The sequence below is a fragment of the Eriocheir sinensis genome, chromosome 56 (genome assembly GCF_024679095.1).
Source record: "Eriocheir sinensis breed Jianghai 21 chromosome 56, ASM2467909v1, whole genome shotgun sequence".
NCBI classification, from domain to species: Eukaryota; Metazoa; Arthropoda; class Malacostraca; order Decapoda; family Varunidae; genus Eriocheir; species Eriocheir sinensis.
The window spans coordinates 8724215-8751714 of NC_066564.1; the positions used below are offsets into that span (position 1 = coordinate 8724215).

General features: G+C 43.6%; 1 protein-coding gene across 2 annotated transcripts in view; it reads right to left on the minus strand.

The window, feature by feature from the left end:
* Nucleotides 1–27500, minus strand: part of LOC126984262 (uncharacterized) — a 274528-nt gene that overhangs the window by 213577 nt on the left and 33451 nt on the right. The window contains exon 1 of one of the 2 annotated variants that reach the window (XM_050837880.1): nt 21067–21305. The exons of the other annotated variant lie outside the window; for it this stretch is intronic. The gene's annotated coding sequence lies outside the window, so the exon portion shown is untranslated. Of the gene's footprint in view, nt 1–21066; nt 21306–27500 lie in introns of those variants that run through there. 2 annotated transcript variants of the gene reach the window in all.

The window sequence follows — 27500 nt, forward strand, 5'->3', positions numbered from 1 at the left end:
AGCATCAGCGTGACATTCAACACAAGAAAACATCATCAGAGACATACAATACGAACAAAATCGAAACAGCAGCGCGGCATTCAAATAGAGGAGAGCCCACATTGTTAGCGTGACACCCGGAACAACAAAACTCACATCATCAGCGTGACATTCACCTCGAGAAAACAGGATAAACAAAGCAGCCAGCCCCGTGACGCCCTCCCAGCACCCCATCACTCCCTCACTCGGCACACAACCTTGATATACATCACGGAAATTACAACGAAAACAACGCACATAAACAGTCTCCGCCCTGACAGCTCCCTCCTTCCCTCCCATTCTCCCTCATGCACAAGACGACCAGCATAAAAATAACCTGATATACACATACAGAAAACCATCACTTCATCTGTAACCTGAACATTATACAGATCACGTGGTCCATAACATGTTAACACACACTAAAGATTCAATGAACTAAAAAACAAAAGCATAACGAAAAGAATATTGATTACAACGATTATCCGTCATGTCCAGGAACGTTCTCAGTACACACACACACACACACACACACACACACACACACACGAGTCCTCAACGTTTTAAAATAGTCACCAGCGGAGGAAATATCAACAAACACAAATGCCACACTCTGGGAACGTTCGCAGCCGACAGCACACACACGAACAGGGTCCAAAACGTGTTAAAGGATCACCCCGAAGGATCAGAAACTAGGACGAGAGGAAGGAGGATCAGGAGGTTCATTTAGGCAAAAAATATCGTGTTTATGCCCGGCAATAGAATGGAGGGTTTGTAATATAATCTCGATGTGTCTGTCCCCGCGCCGCAAATAAACTCTGAACTTAATGTGAGTCGTTACTCTTCTAAAATTATCCTCTCCATCACGACGCTCGGCATTTTACAAGGTGTTTGTGGCGTGGCGGTGCGTGTGTGTGTGTGTGTGTGTGTGTGTGTGTATGAAAAGGAGAAATAAAACTAAATTCCTTAAAACAATGGCAAATTAGGAACTGTCATTCATAAATCATAAATTATGCAAGTAGTAATAGCGATGAAATCAAATGATGATGAAGAGGAGGAGGAGGAGGAGGAGGAGGAGGAGGAGGAGGAGGAGGAGGAAGAGGAGGAGGTAATTGTTAAACGGGTGGAAGGTTATGTGGGAGGAAGAAAATAAAACAAAGAGGAAGTTGGGGAGGAATGGAAAGAAGAGAGAGAAACTAAACACGCGGTAATAAAACATCTTTGCATGCGACTCGTGTTCCAAATTGTCTGTAATGATCCGCCGCGCCCCGCCTTCACACCTGACGGGGAAAAACGGCGCCTCTCCTTCACGGCAATATGGAGGATTATATAGAACATTATCGGACACATTTGGTCCACATTTCACACCAACACCACCTCCCCCTCTCCTCCTCATCCTCCCCCTTCTCCCTCCTGGCCAACTCCTGCCGGTTATTAATCTTTCTTGGAACTGTGGCTCGTAAAGTTTAGCAGCCGCGGAGGATTGAAAAACGTGCCTATTTTGCCGACACAACTCATCCGCCCTCCCTGGAAGCGTTTTTTTGCATGCGTGTTGGTATACTTCTTCGCTGCCAACCCGGAACCTTCCTGCAGGTGACCCGACTAACTACGCCTCTGTACCTGTACCGACCTGGCAGCTCAATCTCGTCCCCGGCAATTTCCTGGGCCGCCCGGAAGCCCAGGTACTCCCCGGCGTACACCTGCTGCGGCCGCGAGTCGTCGTGATATGGGCATAATTAACGCCAAATTATAAAATTATTTTAATCTTAAGTCTCAGCCACATAACTTTTTGTGTATAATTATAGCTCAAGGCAACCTGCAGGTGCTACCCGAGCGGGGAAGGATGGGGGTCAAGAAAAGGAAGATGGGGAGGAGGAAGAAAAGGAGGAGGAGGAAAAGGAGGAGGAGAAGAAGGAGGAGAAGGAGGAGGAGGAGGAAAAGGAGGAGGAGAAGAAGGAGGAGAAGGAGGAGGAGGAAGAGGAGGAGGAGAAGGAGGGGGTCAGAGAGCAGGAGGTGGCGGCGCAGGTGAGTAAACACAAGGATCGCTCCAGGCCGGGGCAGCGCTGAGGGCCGGGGTGTGAGGGCGGCCTGTTCCCCGCAGACTCTTGGCACTATCTTATCAGGCAGGATGTGGTGCAGAAGGGAGGACAAGAGCAATGGCACAGTAGAACCCTGGAGAAGGGAGGCTGAGCTACAAACTCATGTGTCCTAAGTCTAATAACCTTGAGATTTAACTCATGGATTACTCGACTGGTTAAATACAAGTCTCCACTCAGTCTGGGATTTTAAGTCAGTGTTCTTTGTGAGCTGACCATGGTAACCACTGCACTAGAGGGTACTGTATCTCTCTCTCACATACACACACACACACACACACACACACACACATGCACACACACGAGGCGGGACACAACCCCCGACAGACACCCGGTATCCATTCACGGCTGGTTAGACAGACACGGATGACAGACGACTGTCCTGCCGTCTCCACTCCGCTCGGGAATCAAATCAAGAACCTCTTGCCTGTCAGTCGAACGAGGAAACACTGCACTAGGCAGTCCCATATATATATATATATATATATATATATATATATATATATATATATATATATATATATATATATATATATATATATATATATATAATCAGCCTAACCCATACAAATTAACAAAAAACAATAGCATAATCATACCAAAAAAACAAGAAACGACAGCAATGATAAATACTTCAATGAAACAATCAAATGCCAACAGACACCATACAGTAAAGACAGTAAGAACATTGACATAAATATTCTTATTACTTAACCTTCCATGCTGGATTATGTTTTATTAAGTTGAAGTGTAAATAAATGCGTTTTTAAAGATCTTTTAAATTGAGACAGATTACCTCAATTTACTAAATATTTTATATCCACTGGCAAGCAATTCCATATAGAAGGTCCAGCACAAAACATACTATTATTGAAAAGAACAGTCCTGTACAGTGCAGAAGTGAGGTTTACATTGTTACTGCGATTGTTGTGTGATGTGTGTACTACTTGAAAATAATGAGTTCCACTTAGCTGAGTAAGACATTTATAAATATATAACAAAGCGAAATACTTATGAATGCTAAAGAAATTAAGAAATATATGTGTAGGAAGTACATCTTGTGTGGAATCAATTTTTTTTCATATAAAAATACACCTAAAGATCTTGTTTTGAGCTATTTGCAATGGTTTAACAAATGAGGGCCATGTACATGCCCATACTGACAGACAATATATGAACTGTGGATAACAATGTATAGTATATATATATATATATATATATATATATATATATATATATATATATATATATATATATATATATATATATATATATATATATATATATATATATATATATATATATATATATATATATATATATATATATATGGTAGTGATATATATATTGCATATATATTTCCTTGCCTGACTGTAGGCCCTACAATCAGTCAAGGAAATACACTTGCAAGAATCCATCGCTAGGACTTTCATAATGTAAAATTATATTTTGCTACTCCTGGAGCTGGGGCCCAGCTACAATATTTAATCGGATCTCTGCATACATTTGTACTTGTCTAACTAGACCTTTGCTCATAATGGTTGAGTAGCCCTGCTATAGAGGATACCACAGACCCTAGACAATTTTGTGACAACAGAGTTAATTTGAAATTTCCAATTTAAATTTTCATCAATAAAGACTCCTAAAAAATTAGTAAACATAACTCGTACTAATTGTGTTCCATCGAGCATTACAGGTGGCCTGTTGATACTCACTGACCTATTTTGAAATATTAAATTATTAGTTTTTCCAACATTCAGACGTAATTTTTTGTATTCTATCCATTTGTGAATAGCTTCTAGTTCTGTGTTAATATTTATATGCGAGTCATGAACCTTTTCATGATTTAATAACAAATTTGTGTCATCTGCATAAATCGTATATTTAAATTTCTTATTTGCATTAACAATGTCATTAATATAAATTAAAAAAATAATATTGGCCCTAAGATAGATCGCTGTGGTGCACCCTGTTTTATTTCTTAGAAGGAGGAATAATTTAAATTACACTAAACAGCTTGAGCCCTGTTTGTAATATAGCTCTCAAATAATTTCACTGGAATACCCCTAACACCAAAATTACAAAGTTTTCTCAAGAGAGTAGTGTGGCAAAGTGAATTAAAGGCTTTAGAAAGATCCAGGAAAATTCCAACAACATAATGTTTCTTTTCAAGGTAATTATATCCATTAGAAATAAATTGTGTAATGGCAGATCCTGTAGAGCGCCCAGATCGGAAACAATGCTGACTGTCTGACAATAAATTATTTGTTTCTATATAATGCATAAGTCGAGTACATAGGATAACCTTTTCAAAAACTTTACTAAATGCTGGAAGTACTGATATTGGTCTGTAATTATTAATGTCCTTTCTATTACCAGTTTAAAAAAAGAGGAATTACTTTAGCTTTTTTGAGTTCGTCCGGAAAAAATTCCAGTCTTTAGAGTGAGATTAATTCTGTGTGTTAATGGTACGGATATTAGGGCAGCTGTGTGTTTTAAAATAGAGTGAGAGACTTCGTCATACCCTGAAGAGGTAGTTTTTAATGTTCGAAGATAGTTTTCAGTTTCTGTTTGAATAACGAGCGTTAAGTATAAAGAAAAATTGGGTGAATTGTTTAAGTATTTCTTAAATTCTTCATGTATGGAGTCGTAGTTTTGCCCACCAACCTTCAGGAAATGATCATTAAATTTATTAGCAATGTCATGACAATATGGAGTTATTTCAACTGCTGTGTTTTTCATATCTGAGGATCTTCCAAGTACATGATTTATGGCCTTCCAGTGTGATTTAGGATTACCTTGATTAGTAATTAACTGGTCTTGATTAAATTTAGATTTTGCAGCTTTTAATTAATTTGTATATTTTTATCGTGCTCTTTAAAAGTTTAAGGCCATTTATGAGCTACCTTTTCAAGTCTGTTCTTTTCTCTTATACTGTTTCTCAAGGCCTCGGTAATGTGAGGACTACGCTCCTTTTTGCAGTTAAGCTTAATTACTTTTTCCGAAAAACATAAATCAAAATTAATTCTAAATTTAGAATAGAATGAACTATAAGCAGTGTTGGGACATGTGGAGGTTACTGCGTCAGACCAGTTATACTAGTGAGAATATTACAAAAATCTGCTACGGAGTCCTCATTAAAAAATCTTCTTCTGATGTATGTAAGATGTGTGTAGGGTGTGTGTGTGTGTGTGTGTGTGTGTGTGTGTGTGTGAGAGAGAGAGAGAGAGAGAGAGAGAGAGAGAGAGAGAGAGAGAGAGAGAGAGAGAGAGAGAGAGAGAGAGAGAGAGAGAGAGAGAGAGAGAGAGAGAGAGAGAGAGAGAGAGAGAGAGAGAGAGAGAGAGAGAGAGAGAGAGAGAGAGAGAGAGAGAGAGAGAGAGGCAGGGAGAGACGAGTCGAGGAGAGAGAGAGAGAGAGAGAGAGAGAGAGAGAGAGAGAGAGAGAGAGAGAGAGGAGAGAGAGAGAGAAGACCGGAACTTGCCGCATAAGCAAATAAGCCCCAGCCTGCAATACCTGTCGAGACCGTCACGCCAGCCATAGCGACATCATTCACGTGCTCCACAGAAATTAAATCGCCGAGGAATTGAGGAGTAGGTTAACGGCGCGGTATTTGAACTTGTGCCTACGGGAATATTATATGAGAGGAGGAAGGCGGCTGGCAGATATATGCCTGAGATAAACCTTCACCCGGCGCGACGAAATGGGGCGGAAAGAGTGTGTGAGTTTAGTAGGGCGAACGGGGGGAGTGGGCGGGGAAGGTCGGCAGGACACCAACAGACTTTCACAGGTACATTGTAAGGCATGTTCGCTAATCTATACGCACCGTTACAAGAATCAATTCTCAGATAACAATAAGTAGAATCTCCTCCGGTGCAACCCTCCGTCAACCTACGTCATCTCCGTTCCCGCTGTCAACGCTAACAAGTAATAATCCAACATATGCCTCACCGCAACACAACATAAGGGAGGAAGCAGATAGGCATTAGTGTCACTGGGGAAGGTTCTACGCGAGCAAGCCGCCAGCCTGCATGTTGAGGCAAGGAACGATAACAAAACACTCGAGGCGCTCCCACCCGCCTTAATGAGACCCCAAAACCCTCACCCCTAGTAGAGTCCAGACTCCCTCCCTCCTCTCAACCTCCAACCCCATTCCTCTTCACTCTCCTCCTTTTTCTCCCGCCCTTGACTCTCTTCCTTGTCCTTATTTTCCTCCTCGTCCTCCTCTTCCTCCTTTTCTTATTCCTCCTAGCCTATTCATTCACTCAAGGATCTTTTTGTTTTAGGAGGCGATAATGAAAATCTGAAGCAAAAACTGTTCTCCCAGCCTGCTACTCGGATGACACTTCCATGTTCCCCTTTAACCTTTCTCCTTATCGGATAATTATGTATCCAGGAAAGGCAATAATGCACACGAGACAGCTTAACCCTAGAAAGCGTGGAAATTAATCGTGATGTAAGTTTGCCTCAGCCCGCGAAATGAACGGGACAGGTAACCCACACAGCCCGCGAAATGAACGGCACAGGTAACCCACACAGCCCGCGAAATGAACGGCACAGGTAACCCACACAGCCCGCGAAATGAACGGCACAGGTAACCCACACAGCCCGCGAGATGAACGGCACAGGTAACCCACACAGCCCGCGAGATGAACGGCACAGGTAACCCACACAGCCCGCGAAATGAACGGCACAGGTAACCCACACAGCCCGCGAAATGAACGGCACAGGTAACCCACACAGCCCGCGAAATGAACGGCACAGGTAACCCACACAGCCCGCCGCAGCACACCTAACATTCCATTACTTCTTCCCCTCCGAGCAAATAATTACATTCGCATCCCCAGCGTGCTGACTGTGATGTGCCGAATTTTGTCATATAATAGAAATAATATTAACCATGATAATAATGATAACGATAATCATAATCATATTAATAACGAATAATAATGACTACACATTCGTAATATCATGAGATCCAAACTTGTGCCCTTTAGGTAACCTTTGGACTCACTGACTCCATATTAGAAAAAAAATGTAGTCAACAAACATAATTACATAGCTGTGTGTTATTTTTTTTATCCTGGCCAGTGCTGTCAAATCTTTTCATTCTATAAACTAGTCTGTCTACCCAACCTTCCAACATTCTATAAACTGTCAGCGCTAATATATGCTGAGTAATTAAAACAAAAATACACACCTGATAATAGTCTTAAACAGTTCTTAAATGCATCACACCGATTCTAACGTGTGGAGCAGCGGCTTAAAGTACTACCACATGGGAGATATTTTCGTAATCGTAATGCCACAAACAGCATGACTACCATCGAAGAGGTGCCGTCACGCTGCGTCCAGGCCCGGCCCACCTGTCAACAGTGCAGGAGCAAAACACTGATGTCAATCCCCCATGAGTCTCTTCAGCGTACCAGTAAACGGTTCCTAAAAGTCTGATCTCATGGTTCGTGATCGCTGCCGGTTGGTCGGTGCATCAGAAGAAAATGGAAAAAAAAAATTGTTGCTTTCCTTTTTATATGTCTGTCCACTTTTTTTTTAGGATTTTTTGTCCCGATTAGGCTGAACTTTTTCTTTAGAATATTACGTTTCTCCCTCTATTTGAACCACTCCCCCCTCTCTCTCCCTCTCTCTGCCTCTCTCTCGTCGTGACCCACACACACTCATCTATACCGGGACTCATTTTTCACGTACAATTCAGGGAAAACTCCTCTGCAAATACCACATCTCGATCTCAACGCGCCTAACATAAACCGTGGTGTTAATGAGAAGCGTGCTACTTACGCTCGACTCAAACTTTGCAGCTTCACACAATTCACTGAGGAGAGATTATGAAAGCCAGAATGTTAGCAATACAGTTCACCCACGACACACACACACACACACACACACACACACACACACACACGCCACCCCATTTGTCATCTCTCCCATCTCGTTGTCCCGCCGCCCACCTCGATTGCCTCACCTACTTCTAGTTTAATTTGTTTATTATATGTACTTGTTTCGTTTATTAGTGTGTGTGTGTGTGTGTGTGTGTGTGTGTGTGTGTGTGTGTGTGTGTGTGTGTGTGTGTGTTTGAGGATTTTTCTTTTTTAATACACGCACGAATTCTTTTTCTTTTCCTGTACCCATTTCTCTCATTTCTTTTCCTGTTTCAAGAACGCACGTGACTTTTTTTGTTCTATATTAATCAGTAATGAAGAGAGCGTGCACGGTTAAATTGGTTAGAAGGAAAGAAGATATTGAATTTGCAGGATATAGTGGCAGTAACTTTCACACAATTTCCAAGCAAAAAACAAAGTAAAAGTCGCAACCTTTTGAACGAACGAATATCAAACATTGTAAAATCAAACCAGTGACACGGGGCGGAAAAATTCGAACAGCCTTTTTTTCACCGATTTTTCTATTTTTATTTTGCATCAAACGAGGAAGGTAATGAAGAGACTATTGATCGCGATGAGACGTGGCAGTACAGGACAGTGTTATCAGAGTTTTTTGTAGTTGAAAATATAGTTATATCCGCCTCTATATAAATCATTCAGGTTCAAACCAGAAAATTCCCATCATATTATAATCCATTAATAAATTATATAGGCTTTGTAACACTCCCTTACTTCAATTAAATGACGCCTAAGGGATAAAGTATTGTGGCATCATCAAGCTGTCTATTAACTGGTCATTTGCAACTATGATGAATAGGGTTTTCAGGATTTTCTGTAGTGTTCATGATTTATTTACGAAGAGAACGTATTGCTGAATTATAGAAAATGTTACCGAGGTGAACTAACATCATGGTGGCAAAAAAGCTGTAATGATTTATATTTAAAAAAATGCTTTTATATGTCAGAGCTTCACTATGTGGTGCCCCGAGGGCTGCGACACCACTCGTGTCATCATCATCTTCACCGGCAATATTTTCCGATGACAACAGCGGTATCGACCGCTAAAACACAACACGGACTCCAACACATGATTGTCCCCACTGTTCATTTACCAACCTATACACAATTGTAATTGCCCATTAACGCACCCGCTTATCTCTCTAAGCCAAAACACGATCAGCCGCGGAACAAAATGTTATGAAAACAAAGCTGCGTCACCGCGTGAATTAAGCATGTCGGTTAGGTAGATTATTGTATGAGCTCGGTGTGAGTTTGATGTATGACTCACACGCCTGACGTATTACCCTCGCGATGTCTGCCTATATAAGAAGCATTTTCTCCAGGCTTGACCTCAGATTAACCAGCACTCTGTTCGTTGCTGGACACTCAGTTGTCCTTCCCTAGACAACATGGGTAGAACATTCATCGTTGCTACTGTGAGTATGGAGTGAAGAATTACCATAGAGGAAAGCGTATCTAACATATCTATTGTGTTCTATTATCTTAGTTTTACTTAGGATTATATTTCTATGATACTTTATTGTGTGAGTTTTTACTCAATATTATACCAGTGTTAACGTCAGTAACCAATAGTGAAAGAAAACCTGAAGACTCATTGAGTCTAGTAAGCCAGTCGCTGGTTTAAACAATATTTTTACCCTCTGTAATATTAAGTAGTATTAAGGTAGAATAAAATACATATAAGAAAGGCGACACCGTTTCATCACCCCATTTACGAACTCCTTTAAATACTCCTAAAGTACCAGAATTTTAAGTCAAGTGTCACTAGTACAAACAGTGTGTCGTCTCCCCTGTGTGACCCGGATTACGGGTTACAACAACTATAACAGTCTAATTAGGGAACAGCGCTTGCGGCGGGGGTATTAACGCCAGTGTTTTCCCACTTCTAACCCGTATACACTCCCCTCCTTTGTATGGTGGTGGCAGTCACCTCACAAAAATCACCACCTTCAATAGTTACGCCAGCCACGACCTATGCTGCCCTTCCATGTACCACCCTGAAAACAAAAGGCGTCACTCTCAACATTCTGCACTTGTACTTGCTTTTCTGACACGTAAAACATCCTAAAGATAATTCTGGTCTCTGTTATATTAGTCTTTCTTTTATAACAAGTCTTATGAGCGAAGACACCAGACTAGTAATAAAAATTCTGAAGCATATCCTCATCCGCTGTTCACGCGAAAGGAGAGTATAAATAAAGGAAAGATTATAACACCAAAATCAAGGATCATCTTTCCAAAAACATTCGTCTCCATGATTTATATATTCGCTGTTAACTCATGAGACTGATAAAAGTGGTGAAAAGGAGAGAAAGTATCGAGCAAAAGGCATTAAGAAGCATCCGAAACAAAGTTGTATCTATTTTGACAGCATAGGATTTATTCTTTTATTGAAGCAGCATGGTATCAACATTTCGTAACACCACTGGGGCACTGGCCTGTCTCCTTTACCGTATACAATATATTTACAAAGCATACGATTAAACAAAGTATCTGGAATGGATGAAGTAGACTGAAGAGACTTTGGAGATTCTATTAGAGAAAGGGAAAGACAACGAGGCTTGGAATTATTTTAACAAAGTATACAAGTGAACAAAACATCTTGAGCGAGTGAGGAAAAGCGTGAAATCTTCCGAGGGTTCAACAGGTGTGTCCGCAGCCTGCCACTCCCGCTCCCGAGGGTTTGCAGGATTTGTAACTCGTGTGGCTGAGGTCAACAATTCGGGTGTTGCCAATACGTATTCCTATCAGTATGCTTCTCAAGAGACATAACGATTCTTGAAAAGTGGCCCCAGGAATATAAATGAAATAGTAAAAAACATATTTATACTAGCAAATCTTTATCAAAAATGGTTGTTGCTCGGCTCAAATTTTCAGGAGGAACATATCCTAGGATAAGATTTCCTATAGTAGCTGAGAACTGGCAAACATACTCTAGAGGCGTTGCAAGTGTTAGTGTAAGTTATGGTCAATATAAGTGCAATTAGGGCATTTCAGGACTCCATTCCTTTAGGCCTTTGAGTGATTTGGGATCTCCAGCTATAGCGACCAAAGACGAACTGGCTACCTATGGATCTAGTTAATTTGTAAAGCATTTCTGGGCAAGGCTGAGGCAACCATAGCGTGAACAATGATATTAAGGATAGATAAATATAATGTTATCATTTCAACATTTTCACTATCTTGATGTTATGAAAGGAGGCAAATAAATCTGCGGTTATCACCTCAACGTTTTCACTATTTAGATAGTTATATGAAGTGAGGAGTAATAATATTATACATAATATTATACATAATATTATGCATACACTGAAGGATTAAGAGAGAGAGAGAGAGAGAGAGAGAGAGAGAGAGAGAGAGAGAGAGAGAGAAACAGATGAGCGAAGTTAATAATTCATAGACAGCCCAATCAGGCAACTTGGCGCGCGACAAAAACACCCAAGAATAGCAACATGAAATGAGAGTGAAGACTTATCAGAACAGGAGCGAAAAGACAACTATTCCCTATATTACTTTTACAACTTCGCGGACACAAGAGAGACAAGCAACACTAAAAACTGCTGAATCAAAAAAGACGAGTGTGTGTGTGTGTGTGTGTGTGTGTGTGTGTGTGTGTGTGTGTGTGTGTGTGTGTGTGTGTGTGTGTGTTTGTGTGTGTGTAGAGCAACAACAAACCCCTCAAAAATAATGCAAAAAAACGCCATAACGTACAATAAAAACGGGGTATTTCAAAACGTAAATCTCTCCATATATTTCCAGTTTGAAGAAGATTACGCCCGCGCTACATTCCCCGTCACGCACATTTTATTTTCAAGGGGTAAAAAAATAATAATAAAATACAGACTGACAATGAAAGTGTGTGCGAAGGACGAAGGTGAAGTAAAAGCAGAGGAGGAAGGTATTGGATGCGTCGCCCGGAACACAAAATTGCCCTTGGCGGCTGTTGAATCCCTTAATACTTTGTAGAAATCTGGAAAAACTCGACTTTGGAGCGAGGGGCGGCACAGAGGGTCAGGGAACGTTGCAAAAGCCGTGCCTGTGCCTCGGTGGCCTCGCGTGTGTCGGATGTGGCGAAGGAAAGGGAAAGGTCATGTGGCGGAGGGAGACACACACCATGATGTTGCCTCTTACACCCTACACCTGGCACTACACACCTCCAACACACCTCCACATATGCTACAATACACCCCTGTACCCACCTCCTATAAGCACTCGGTCTTGACACGTATATCCTTCACTCACGTTTCACCTGACTGACAAACAACTTCATCAATGTTAAATCCATACATTCGCCATCATTTGATTTATTTACACCAGCATTTTCAACCAAGCCACACCTCACTACGACAGAGGAGAGTACTAAGGCATCTCTCCACCTGAAATCGACCTCTATTCTAGCTTCTCGTTCTGTATTCTTTTGTCGAAGCAACGAATGGGGGGTTTAAATGTTGCTGATACTGTTTTTTTGCCCTTGAATTGCCTCCCTTGCAGTAAAAATAATACACCTTCCTCCTCACCTGACTACAGAACACCTGGACTCGCACCTTAGCCCACGTCAGGTGTTCGCTCAATTTGCCATGACTCGTCTTACATCTACACTTTTAAACTAGCCACACCTGCCAGGAGTTACCTGCAGAATACGAGCCTGGTCGCAACTCACAAGCATCTGAATTCACTTACCAAAGAGAGAAGGCGAATAAAACTTCTCTGGTTGTTTAAGAACGACTCACAAGAAAGTTCCTAAACAAGACGATTTCAAGATGGGAATGTACTTTAAGTGATTGCCTTCTGGGTGGTGCTGCTGCCTCGGTGTTTTTGGATAGGAACTTTACGCAGCAAGATTTCTCCTCCTTCATACTTCACAAATGGCAGAATGAAAACTGTATGTGAGTAAACAGGACGCTCTTCATCCTGGTTTTCAAGGCAACTCCCGGCGAAGCAACGTCATCAAACCAGTAAATAAAGAAAACGCAATCAAAAAGTGTTTTCTCTTGCCTGACTCTTCGTTCCGCTCCTGTGCATCGCGCCTTGGTGCTTTCAGAGAACGTTTTTCTTATTCACTTAGGGAGCGACAGACAAGAAAGGAAGGAGAGGGACAGGGAGTGAAAAAATGGGAATAGAAAAAGTAAAAAGAAGGGAAGATAAGAGGAAAGGGGATGAAGGGGAAGCTTTAGAGGGGAACAAGGAGGAAACAGGAAATCAAAAAGGAAGAAACAGAAGAGCGAGTAACAAATAGTAATAGAGATGAACAAACAGAGTCATGGGAAGGAAAGTGAAGGGAGAGACGCAAAAACGGAACGAAAGTGAAGAAGAAACAGGAAATCAGAAGGGAAGAAAAAGAAGATCTAGGAAAAAATAGCGATAAAGATGAAAACAAGCAATGGAAAGTGTAGTGGAAGGAGACATGAAGAAGCAGAATGTTAACTATTGAAGGTGCATAAGTGAAAAAAATTAATTCAAATAGAGATGGAAGAAAGAGCAGTTTAACGCAGTCCTTTTCCCCACCCTTTGTTCCTTCAATTCGTCCGTTCCCTTTGGCTTGTACCTTGATGTCTTACGATTAAAAGTCTTCTGGGGGAATTTCTTAACGACGAAATTTGAACAGACACATCGACAGACTGATCGATGTGAGCGTCTGTCTGGAATACATAAAAGAGAGAGAACGAAAGAGACCGAGAGAGAGAGAGAGAGAGAGAGAGAGAGAGAGAGAGAGAGAGAGAGAGAGAGAGAGAGAGAGAGAGAGAGAGAGAGAGAGAGAGAGAGAGAGAGAGAGAGAGAGAGAGAGAGAGAGAGAGAGAGAGAGAGAACAGCTAGTACATAATAAAATACGAGAAAGGAATGTAAGAGGGGCTTATTAGAATCATTAGTTAAAATAAAATTACACATCAACCGCCCGCCCATTCCGCCCCCCTAAATAAAAATAAAAACACTCTTGGGGTAGGCAATTAATTAATCCAATAAAAATAGCAGATTGGAAGAGCTTCATCTCTTATTCAGACATTCCAATTACTCCCCATCAGAGAGGCGCACCGCCATCACTCACCCTCGACACACACACACACACACACACACACACACACACACATACACACACACACACACACACACATCAATGCCTGCTTCGTGTCTGTCAGGTATTAATATTACACTTATGACACCTATTTTTTTATACACACACACACACACACACACACACACACATATGAAGCAAGACCTTATTATAGGGTCTTAAAAACAGGCGATAAAAGGAAGGAAGGAGAATCAGGTAATAATTAATAAGCCAATCAAATCCCTCTTCTTCTGTTTCACTTCTTTTCCTCTTGTGTTGTCTCATCTCTCCAGTTCTGGGACCTCATTTTTTTATAATTACTTTTTTTCGTCTATTGTCACTTTCTAACTTTTATTCTCTCTCTCTCTCTCTCTCTCTCTCTCTCTCTCTCTCTCTCTCTCTCTCTAAGGTGTTACGTAAGGTATGATCATCCATTTACATTTTCGGTGACACTGATACATTATAACAAGGACTACCCGTCGCCGCCATAATGGGCCATACTGGGAAATATGTCGGACCCTGCGAGACTGATTGATTGGTTAATTAGGTTGTACTCTCATGGCGCCGCAACTCATCCCCTCCTTGCGGGAAGCAGAAAACAAGCATTCACCGCCCGACCTGACCCATCCCACAAGGTCCCCCCTGGTTAATTTTTTGAAGAGACAACGATAGAAACAGAAGAACTACGGGAACATTAACTCATTCTTCAATGCCCGGAGCCGGGTGATGAAAACAGCGAAGCGGGTGAAGTGAATGGAGAAAATTCTTGCAGTTCCATATATTTTTCTGTGCGCGTGTGCGAGCGAGCGTGCATGCGTGCCTGCTCATGCGACCCAGCAAAGCGTGTCACTGGAAAGCTCTTGAGTCGAGGGTCTCGTAAAAAGTAGTATCAAAGTATCAATGTTAATAATAATATGATAATAATAAATGTAAAAATGATAATAATTGTAATAATAGCCACAGAAAAGCAGTGGGCTCGTCAGGTCGGAGACAAACGGTCGAACTCTGCCTAGGACCATGTTCCCTTGACGCTCGCATATGCTTGTTATTATATAGTACTTTTTATAGTGATAGATTTAGAGGCTGTGTAACAAAGGCGAAATTGCGTTGTAGTTCAAATGAGAGACTAGCGACAGCATGGACAAAGTGGTACTCAATCGAAACTCAAATCTCAGTCCCTCGCCAACCCGATCATCAGGAAGACTTAGTAACTAGATCGAGTAATCAACGAGGGAGAGAAATAGATAGATAGATAGATAGATAGATAGACACAGACAGACACAGACAGAGGACAAATGACAGACAATCACGCTTTAAACGCCACCAAGATATAAAGCCCCTCAGTTAAACACACATTAACGCCACACTGACTGCACCGCCACACGTAAAATGCAATGAAAAGGTAAACGAAACAGGGCCCAATCAATAGAGGTGGCCCCGCTCTCTCGTACTTTATGGGCGGCCCGGCGTCGGCACACGGACCCGCTGACTTATGAGTGATTGGATTAGCGGTGTTTTCAAGGCTAGATGAGCGTCAAAGGTCCTGCCGGCATAACTAGGTCGCACGGAACAATTATTGCGCCGCGCTGATGACGTTGGTGTTGTCGCTGCCACCGCTCTCGCCCGAAGCGTTTGGTCTTGTTAAAATTATTAGTGATGGTTTCTTTGCTTCGTCTCTTTGGCTTCGTTTGTTAAGTTTCTCGTTTTTGTCTGTGTCTAGTTTTCCTGTCTCCTTTCCTGATGTTTTCTTTTCCATATTCTTCCTTTTCTCTTTTTACTTTTCTTTATCATCCTCACTATTTCCTTTTCTAGGCCTCCTCATTCTTCTTCTCTATCGCCATTTCCTTTTCCTCCTCCTCCTACTCCTCCTTCTCCTCCTACTACTACTACTACTTATGTTGCTACTACTAATAAACTACATCATATAATCATCAAGAATAAGCATAATAAATTACTAATAGGAATAATGATTGTAATAAGTTATCTAAATCGTTCCCATTCCTGCGGCGGACCTCTCCTCCTCCTCCTCCTCCTCCTCCTCCTCATCTTCCACCACCACCTCTACCTTCATCTAATTTTCCTTCTCTTCTCCTTTTCTTCCTCCCCTCCACCTTTACGTTTCCACCGAATCCATGTCATATTCCATCACACGAGAATTATTTCATAGGTCATTTTTCTCTTCCTGCATCGATCTTTTTTTATTTTCTTTATTTGTATTCCCTTCCAGCTTTAGTTATGGTTTATTTTATTTTATTTTTCCTCTTTTCTTATCTTTTCTTTTTTTTCATCTTCTATTTCCTCTGATTCTTGCTTTTCTTCTTCCTATTTCTTTTCCTTCTCATCCTACTTCTCTTTCTCCTCTTCTCCTTTCCTCTTCTCTCTTCTCTTTCCTTCTTTTCCTTTATTTCCATTATCTTCTCTATCTTCCAGTTAACTAGATCCCTCCCTCTCCCTCTTACTCAGTTCCATTTCCTTCTTTCCTGCTTTTCTCCCCTTCCTTTCCCAGCCTCATCTCCTGTATATATATATTTCTTTCATGTCTATTTCTCATCGCCACCGTTCCTCATTCCGCCTTGTCCCGTTGCATAAATATGGCCTTTGATTCAACGGCCGTGCAGCGCTCCATTGAATATAAGTCCCCCCCCTCACCCCCTCCCCAACAACGTGAACAAAACGAGCACAGAAGTGAGGAAAAAATATTACGCCAATGTAAACTTCGACGAATAGAGTTCCTGGTAAGAGACAAACTGGGGAAGAGGAGAAAGCGACACTGATTTAGACGAGCCCTCATAAAAATTATATTAATTCTGAGCGACAACTGGCAGGTATATTATTCATTTACCTGCTCAAATTAATGGACCTGCTGCAAAAAAAAAACACGTAAAGGAGTGAGCAGGGGAAAAGTGGATTGGGTAGCGGCTAAAGGTAGAATATTAAATTAACCCCAGGTACAATACAGGTGAGATGTATTAATAGATTCTTGGGTAAAAGAGAATAAACGAGGGTAGAGTATTAAATGAACGACAGATATAACAGACACGTGAGATATATTAATAGATTCTTGGATAAAAGAGATTATAAGAGGGAAGAGTATTAGATGAACGAAAGGCATAACAGACACGTGAGACATATTAAGAGATCCTTAGCAAATAGACAAAAAGAGAATTACAAAGGGAGAGTCTTAGAAAATCACCAGGTATGAAAGACAGGTGAGAGATATTAATAGATTCTTAGTGAAATAAAATCCCCAGGTGCAACAGACAGGTGAGACGTATTAATAGATTCTTACCCAAAACAGACTAAAATAATGGGAAAGTTAAATTGGGCAGGGTCGATAGCACACCATTAGACACACACATCCAAGTTTAACCCAAGCAACGAAACATTATCTCCTAATTGACGATATTTATAACAGTGAAGAAAAATTAAGTCAGCCGCCAAAGAGAGAGAGAGAGAGAGAGAGAGAGAGAGAGAGAGAGAGAGAGAGAGAGAGAGAGAGAGAGAGAGAGAGAGAGAGAGAGAGAGAGAGAGAGAGAGAGAGAGAGAGAGAGAGAGAGAGATAATAGAGGCAAATGATGATAAAGACATTAGTTGACAGAATTGTGCATGTAAATTGACTTTCGTTTAACTGCTCTTGATGAATTTGTCAGTTTAATTCCATGTACGACACTGACACAAAAAAATACTCTACACACTACTGCCAATTCATTTTTTTTTTCTGTGTGTGTGTGTGTGTGTGTGTGTGTGTGTGTGTGTGTGTGTGTGTGTGTGTGTGTGTGTGTGTGTGTGTGTGTGTGTGTGTGTGTGTGTGTGTGTGTGTGTGTGAGCGCGCTTCATTGCTTAAATCAGAAAAAAAAACTCACAAAAAAACATGGACAGCAAAAAAAGAAAAAAAATATGAAGAAGTGCGTTGATGAGGAAATTTGTTGCCAGCGAGTGGGTGCGTGAGTGTTGTGGGGAAGGTGTTGCGGCTTATTTGGGGGTTCGAGAAGGTGGTGGTGGTGGTGGTGGTGGTTGTGGTGGAGGGAGTGTCTGACGTGGTGTAGTATAGTGTAGAGTGCGTTGTTATAGTGCATGTAGAGGGAAAAGTGTTGGTTGAGTGTGGGGTGTGCAGGGGTGTGTGGGGTGTGTCTTAGTGTGGTATGACAAGGTAATGGAAATGGGTGTCGGTGAGGAGGGGGCGTTTGGAAGAGTGTGGAGAGGTGTGTGAGGTGTGGCGTGGTGTGGTATGACAAGGTAATGGAAATGGGTGTTGGTGAGGAGGGGGCGTTTGGTAGTGTGAAGAGGTGTGTGAGATGTGGCGTGGTGTGGTATGACAAGGTAATGGAAATGGGTGTTGGTGAGGAGGGGGCGTTTGGTAGAGTGTGGAGGGGTGTGTGAGATGTGGCGTGGTGTGATATGGCAAGGTAATGAAAGTGCGTGGGGGTAGAGTGTGGGGTGTGGCGTGGTGTGGTATGGCAAGGTAATATGGAATGCGTGGCGGGGAAAGGAAGTAAGAGTGGTAGTGGTGGTGGCGGTGGCGGTAATGGGGTGGCGGCGGCGAGGTCGTTGCAAGATAGAGCGTGCAGTGATTTGGGGGTGTGAGGGGCGTGGCTACGATGCGTGCAAGAGGCCAAACCCACGTGCTCCTCACACCTCACTCCGACCTTGACTCACCACCTCTCCTCCCTCCCTTCCTTCCTTCTTCCTTCCCTCCACCAGCACCAGCATTGACCCACCCCTCTCTCCACCTCACTATCCCTTCCTCTTGTCCTCCTCCTCGTTTTTTTTCGCCTCACGTTAATCTGCAGTGATTTTCGTAACCACATCTTTATTTTCCTCGGGGCTTGATGCAATTCGCTGTCATTACCTCGCAACGCAACAATGTTTGAGTGCAGCTTTACGTGAAGGAGGAGAGAGTGAGTCGGCCACCAGCATGCCTCTCCGCCTCGCCCCTCACGTGGCTCACACTGACGCACACTAGGAGGGGTTTTTCACCTTTGCCGGGGCGCGCGGTGGCCGGGGAGGGAGGGACAGATGGGCCACAATCGCATGCTTTATCCGCGTTCACGACCCTTGGACTAAGCAGTAGTGTCACGCAGGCCATTCACGACCCTTCCCATGTACGCTCCGATGACCTAGTTGCTCTGTAGGACACGTAATGACAATGTACGATGTATTTCTCTCGCTCTAGAAGTATACCTTATTAAAAACCATAATTACTTTTTTTTTCTGATATTACCATTTGTTTCTTTATGGCAGCTTTTCATCAATATCTATCCTTACTTTATTTTCAGGTTTCAGCGATTTTTCTTCTCCAGTTCCACTTCACTCTGTTTCTCGTAAGGGTAATGTGTATGATTCGTAAGATATATTTCCTTATTACGGTAAACCTTATTCACAACGCGCCTGCCGCAATGCATTCTTCCGTACATTTTTTACACTTTATGATGGATATATTTCCTCCACTCATACCATCTCACGCCACACGTCCTGCGGTCTAGTGTTTCTATATATTATTTTTTCCTCCACTGCTTATTACCCTCCGGCAGACGTGGCGGCCCCGCGGCGACCATCCATCGGGGCTTAAGACTCATATTGCCATTCGCATCCATCAGCCGGGCCGCCCCCATAACCCGGCTGAAAATTTGAGGTTGCAGGAAACAAAGTGTGATCGATTCGAAGCCACCTTTTTGTTATGTCTTTATTTCATCCCAAAAAGCGCGGCCGCACACTCCCACATTTTGACACATTTCCAAATCCGTGCGACGGGTCCTCTGTAATTGGCAAAATTTCATTGGCTGTACCGCGGCGGAATATACATGACGTGCACGATGAGGCCCGGGCCGCGGCGGACTGGCACATGGGGACGAAAATGTGTTGGGGAGGGAGGGAAGGAGGTAGGGAAGGAGAGAGGCAAGGGTCGGATGGAGGGGTGTTAGGGGGGTGTCCACGGCGCTGACTTAAGTGTCGATTCCGCAAAAATGTCGTGGGTTCGGTGCGGCAACGTTTTTCTGCGGGTTAATGAGGGAGATAAGTGATTTAGGTGCGTTCTTTAAACAATGTGTCTCACGTCTAGTTTACGGGCGCTTGGACCCATTATGCTGCGGGTGAAGCCCAAAACAGCGTGCAAGAAGGAGAGGAAAAAGAGGAAAAGGTTTTGCAGTACGTGCTGAATACTTTTTTGGGGGAAAACTTCAAAGGGTTGATCAGTGAGGGAGTGACGGACACGAAAAACTTTTTTGAAACACTTGTGAAAGCGAAGGATTTTTTGAGGAAATATGCAAACAAATCAAAAGTTTGTGCGCAGAGCGAAGAATAAACTTGTTGGTGTTTGAAAACGCCCAATCAGTCAGTCAGTCAGTCAGGCGCCAGACACAACACACTTTCTAGGTAAGCTTCCTTCCACCATCACCAGTCCACCATTCCACCAGCACCAGACCACGCCCACCCCCACACTCCATCAGCATACAGCACAGGCGGCGGAAATGAGGCGCTGAACACACCTACAATAACCAACAAACTCAGCACGCGCCACTCCTCCCGCCAATGCAATATTCAAAAACAATTCAATTAAGGGGGCGGGACAATCATTGCACATTGACGACTGATGTCATTTACGCCACAAACCGCTTTTTTTCCAGCACAGTATAGTTTGCTCACCAAATAATCATCACCACTAACAAACACGGTCAAACATCATCGCAGTCCAGTGGAATTTGTGGAGTAATGGGGTGGAGGAGCCCGTGGAGTTGTTTCCGCGTTACAATCCAGCACATCACTATCAACGCCACGAGCAAACACGAAGCGACATGACCAATTTTTCTTTCATGTGTTTTTTCTTTATACTTTTCGAACACTTTCAAGTATCCAAGATTCCTTCGGTGAGTGAGAAACAGGTAACCCAACGTGGAGGAGCTTCCCCATGGGGCCGTGAACACCCGTGGGAGGCCAGTAGGTGCCAATCCCCCGGGGCAGCTCAGGTGGGACGGGCGTGACGGGTTCCTACCTGCGAGGCGCGGGCGGGAGGTGGAGGAGGAGCGGGAGGAGGTGGAAGAGGGCGGCGTCTGCACCCGACTACTGCTGAGCGATGAGTGTGGCACGAGCCCGCCCTCCACCACCACCACAACCACCACCACCACCACATGCCGCCGCCACCACGCTGCCGCCGTCACCGCCACCACTACCCGCCTGTCAACTTTTTCTTATATACTTCATGAAGCTGAGCGTTCTTCACTCTATCTTTGTTTCTTTGTCTTTCATTATCCTACAGTCACCCTTTCCTCCTCCCACTCTTTCTTGCACCGTGCTCCTTCCCATTCCCTTTAGAGAGGAATTTTCTTTGACCTGACTCTCTCTCTCTCTCTCTCTCTCTCTCTCTCTCTCTCTCTCTCTCTCTCTCTCTCTCTCTCTCTCTCTCTCTCTGCAGGCTCCCCTCGTCTCTCCCCTTCCCAGAACTCTCTTTTCACCCATCAGTGTTTTCCCGTCTCCAGCCTTTCTCTGCTTCCTCCTCGTCCCCTCCTCCCTCCTAAACATCAGCTGCTCCACAGTGTTCACCAACGCCACCATCGCCCCTGATACACCAACACCAAACAATGTTGTACAGCACACCAGCACCACGCACGCATCCTCTCAACGCTCTGTCGCACACTTGTTAACACGGTGAAGACTACAGCAGCAATTTGTTCCCCACCTACGTTGCCAAGCGGTGCCCTGAATCATGTTTTCCCCTGTGGCTCGCAGATCAGAGGAGCTAATGAGATTACTTTTGCAGCGACTCCCAATGGGTGTTGTTGATTACTGTGATGACTGTGACTGTACTCCAACGTGACTTTAAATATACGAGTTCTTTGTTTCTTTGTGTTTTCTTTGACCAGATAGTTTCAATATTGCAATCTTCTCATACTGAATTTGAAAGACTCCCAAATGACGCGTAGCGACAGTTCTGAGAAAGGAATAAACAGAGCCTGCGTTGAGGGGACAGTCACCGCATCCCGCCATTAGATTTACTGTGCAGTGACCTCAGACGTAACTTCATGACAGATTTTTGTAAGAATTGATCGGACATGACCGCGCCCAAAAGAAGAGTGTGTCTGAACGCCTTCCAACGGACGCCAAAAACTGCCTTAGCGAGCGACAGTTGATTTTAAGAATTTCGAGGCCATATAACTGACAAGGACAAGGACAAAGACACAAACACACGCACACACACACATACATACGCACACTGACGCAGCCCCGCACCACGCACATGTCTGGCTATAAATACCCGCTCCCACCTGTCAGCCCTCACCTGGCCCTTGTCACCTGGTACGCGCCCCGCCACGCGCCGTCTGGCAGCCAGCGGGAGGACAATGGAGCCTCGTTGTTACGGCTACATCACAGCGACACAATAAGCTCCCATGCACTCGAATACGTTAACATTGTAAAAATGTTTATTCGTAGTTATATTAATGTAATTCGCTGAACGGAGCAATGTATATAAACGACCATATACATCAACCTGTCAGATTCTTTAAAAGGAATATTATTAAGAACTGTTAGTATTGAAATGGTGGTGCAGTGGTTCACATGATTAATTATGAACCCAAAGGCCCGAGTTCGATGTGACCAAAGAAAGAAAATCTACGGTTATCACCATGACGTTTACACTATCTTAATCCAGTACTGTAGGTGAAGGCAGAAATATACAATACAAGACGCATATATTTAAAAATTAAAAGAGAGAGAGAGAGAGAGAGAGTTTCCTTTTTCTCTAACAAAAATCAACTAATATGTCTGTCACTGTCTGTTCGCCTAGCATATACTGTTTCCTCCGTGACGCCAGACACACACCACGCTTTTAACCTTGCTTTGCGCCTTGCACTAAGCACTCGCCTTGCCTGACGAGCCACCAGCGCCGTGCTCTCCACAAGGCACCTTTTCCAAAACACCCTCGACATGCCGCCCTTTTTACTGACTTTGCGAACGAAAAAATAAATAAAAACATGCATAATAGACACGTCACTAACTTTTTCCCGACCAGCCACAGCCCGAAGCCAGGTGTGTGTGGTGGGGGCGGCAAGGGGGCTTAACACCTGAGCTCCTGCATCGTCCCCTTCGGCAGGCGTGTGTATAGAATCACCTCATGTATATTTGCTCTGCCGATAATTTAACTCCGCGCACAATGAGTGACTGCCAATGCTCAATTTAATTACGCCATAACTTTATAAAACTCGGAAAGTTAATAGCATGTGTGATGTGTGTGTGGGGGCGTGATTAACTAGTGACAAATATATCAATTGATTGCAGGAATGATTAATAATAAGCGGACGCCTATCATAATCTCATATATTAGATAACCAATTGATTAAACGTATAACCAAGTGATTAAAGAGTCCCCTGAGCGAGGTAGCTAAAGTGTGAGCGGGGATTTAATAACTAACGCTCGGTCGTGAGCTAAGCACTGCAACCACTGAGCGACCTTGCCCCTTAATCGCACGACAGTAGATAAAGAATGATTACAGATACTTTGGGGTCTATTATAACTCCATACGCTTGGTTATAAGGCCATTAAATAACGTGTAGGATTTTCGTATCATCTACTTCGCTGAATATCTGAAGCACTCCTCCGTCAGTAGAAAAAAGGCAGAAAACTCAACAAAAACGAAGACAAGCAAACAAACAGAATCAGAAAACACAAACACGAGACCTTGAAATAAGTCACGTTACCACCACGACCTTTCCTCCTGTCCTTCTCCTCCTCCTCCTCCTCTTCGTCCTTCCTCACCCTTCCAGCCCTTCACCCTCACCGATCCGAACCGTTACTCCCGACAGCCACCACCTCCCTGGCCGCCGCCCCCGCCACCGCCCCCGCCGCCACCGCCACCGCCGTCCACTCCAAAACGAAATATTAAGTCAACTGTCGTAAAAGGGAGACAAATGTTTATGACGCACTTTAATCAATGGTCAGTTTGAGTGACGTGTTGACGGACAGCCCTCTCCTCCCGTCCCTTCCCCTCCCTGCCCTGCCCTGTCCTGTCCTTCTCCTCCCTTCCTTCCCTTCCCTTCACTGCCCTTCCCTTTCCTCTTCTTTCCTTCTCTTCCCTTCCATATCGTTCCGTTCAGTTCCCTTTTTCTCCCTTCCCTTCCCCTCCCTGCCCTTCCCTGCCCTACCCTGTCCAGTCCTTCTCTTCCCTTCCTTCCCTTCCTTTCCCCTTCCTCTTCTTTCCTTTTCTTCCCTTCCTCTCCATTCCGTATCATTCCGTTCAGTTCCCCTTTTTTCCCTTACTTTCCCTTCCCCTCCCTTCCCTTCCCTTCCCTAGGTTTCCCCTCCCTTTCCTTTCATTCCCTCCCCTTGCTTTCCCTTTTCTTTCCTTCTTTGCTCTTCCCTTCCCCTCACTACCAATGATTTTCCTTCTCTTTCGTTTTCTTCCCTTCCCTTCCTTTCCCGCATCCCTCATTTCCTTCTTTAAATATTCCTCTCTTATTCCTTTCCTCAACCATTTCTTTCCTGCAATCTCTTCCTTTCCTTTCCTTTCCTTCGATATTATTTCCTTTCTTTTCCTTCCCTTCCCTTCTCTTCTTTCCATTCCGCAACATTCCTTTCCTTTGACAAATAAATACCAAGTGATCGAGCAAATTAGAGTTAGCCAGATCGGTGTCAAGCATGGTAAATTGCAAACAAAATATCTTTTCACGAACAGTAATTTTCTAGCACTTTTAGAGAACGCAATTTGACTTTGACTTTTGACACTGTGACTTTGAAGCCTTTGACTCTATTGTCCAAAAGGGCTACGTGTGTGTATGTGTGGGGGGGGGGTAGGTACTCCATCCCTCCCTCCCTTGCTTTAGCTACATACTGCATACTGGGGCGGACAAGGTATCTGGGAATGGAAAAATAAATGGTGTTGACGATACAAAAAGCATTCACAACAGGAATTTCGCAACTCAGGGCTTGATGCGAGAGAATACTTAATCCCTGACCTTACTGTTATTCCTAAATGGGAGAAAGAAATAAGGTGTTCTTCTATTTTACTATAACTTAGGTTTCCCCTTACAACTCGACACAAGCTTTCAGACATCTATCCCCTTTCTTCGATAACCAACAACTGTCCCCTTCTTCTACACCAAACATCATCGGCCTGTCCTTAACTCAAAAGCTAAACCTAAAAGTTCATATTTCATCTCCTGCTAAATCAACTTCCTCGAGGTTAGGCGTTCAGTTCTGTCTGCAGCAGTATTTTGTCCTCCCAAAATTTAATAGTAACCATATACAAAACCCGTGCCCGACCTTGTATGGAAAATGCGCTCCATGGGTTGGGGGTTCCACATATAGGCTACAGCCCTTTTGGATAGAGTCATATGTGCTTCGTTTCATTGTCTTCCCTCCTATTACTGACAGTCTTATTCCCCTCAAAGTTCGCTTAAGTGTTGTTTCTCTTTCTATCTCTAGTTAATGCTTTCATCCCGAGCGCTCTTCTGAACTTGTTTACTGCATGCCCCCAACACTTAAGCTACCCCGCTGCACACGACTCAGTATTTAGTTCATGGCTATGCTCCCAAATTCTAGGGACGAGAGTTACCAAGTATCTTTATATATTCTTCCCTTTCAGTGGTAACCTTTGGAACAGCCTTCTTCCGTCCGTATTTCCTCCTTCCTACGATTTTAATTCCTTCAAGAGGAGAATATCAACACATTGTAAACCTACGTTGTTTGTTATTTTGGAACACTTCCTGTCCCACTGTTCGTAGGGGCGGTGCTTTGCAGGCTTGTGTGTGTTTGTTTTGCCCTAGAGCTGTTTCCTTTGATGTATAAAAAAAAGAGAAAATTTGTTCGACCCCAGTCTTTCTACACACACACACACACACACACACACACACACACACACACACGTAGATTATCCACATACGGGAAAATATCTTCGAGGGAGGAATAATATACATTACGATGCAAACACAAAAAGGTCAACATATAGAACATCAAGCAGAATTTTTGATGGAAAAAAAAGTTGTGCAGTGGACGGTCGGCAGCTTCAGTGGGTGTGTTGCACTATGTAAACAGAATGTAAATGTGGCGTCACAGCGTTACACTACAAACACTGGCGCTCACACGGTCCGCAACACACGCACACGCACACACACAAAAAAAGCACACACACAAACAAACATACACACTCGCGCACACACACACACAGAGGGATGAATGGAGTCCTCGCATCAACGCACCCTTTCAAACTCGTCCTACATGAAACATTAAAAGCGTTTGCTTATTATAATTCCATCGTTATGTTTCCGGGTGCAAATTAACGTTATGCAATTAGATGTGAAGCGTCTCTGCCTCTTCTACGGAATTCTATATCTTGCCACGAATGCTGACCGCCCGATTAGTATACTACGGAACGGAAGTAAGAGAACATGAGATAATTATGCATCTCCTTGGCGTAGTGATTTAGGGCCGCTTTCATAGTCGTTTCGTTGTTTTGATCGTTACCAATGGTTGTTATCGCCGCTATAGTATTTCCACGTAAAACTGGCCGATGGGGTAGTGGCGGCTGCGAGGTTAGCCTAGCCCACACCTTACCACACTCTCTCAACACCTCCCGCTTCCTCTGCAGCCGCCACTACCCCATCGGCCAGTTTCACTTGGAAAACTATAACGTCGATCGCCGCCATTGGTAATGATCAAAACAAACGAAGTGACTGTGAAAGCGGCCCTAAGTCTGACATGTCTCTACTGAACGGTGATAAGCTTTAACATGCCTATAACGGACAGAAATATGATACGGAGAGGAGCAAGAGAACGCGTGTTAATTATGGTGTTGTTATGAAGGGTGTAATGACAAGCCTTGGCGCGTCGATCATGTCACACACCTCTTCACCCTGAGGGAAGGAAGCTGCGGCATCTCGGATATCCCAGCCAGCCCTCCACACGGATAAAGGTATCAACGACAACCATAAGCTACTTCTTCTTCTTCCGCAGCATTATTATCCCTTTCTATACGGGGTCGCTGTTTTTGATGAGTCTCCTCCATCTAACCCTGTCCTCCGCCACTTCAAGGTCCAAGTTCTTCTCCCTGCCGTCCGCCACAATACAGTCCTTCCATCTTGTCTTGGGTCTTCCTCTCTTCCTTCTGTCACCCACTTTCATGTCCATTATCTGCCTTTTACAACTCCCTTCCTCTCTCCTTATGACATGACCAAACCATCTCAGTCTCGCTTCCTGCACCTTCTTACCCACACTTGTTACCTTAACTGTACCATAAGCTATTGACCAGCACTATCGATTCCAGCAAGTGATTCCTGGGCCACAAATACAAAGGTCGAGGAGTCGAAAATGTGGGCTGTGGCGGTGCTAAGTGGAGGCTGTCTGACTTGTCTTTTCGTCTTGTTCTTTATCATTCACGGGACTTTAAGTTGCTGAGGCTGACAATTTAAAAGAGGATGATTATTTTCCAAGAACTC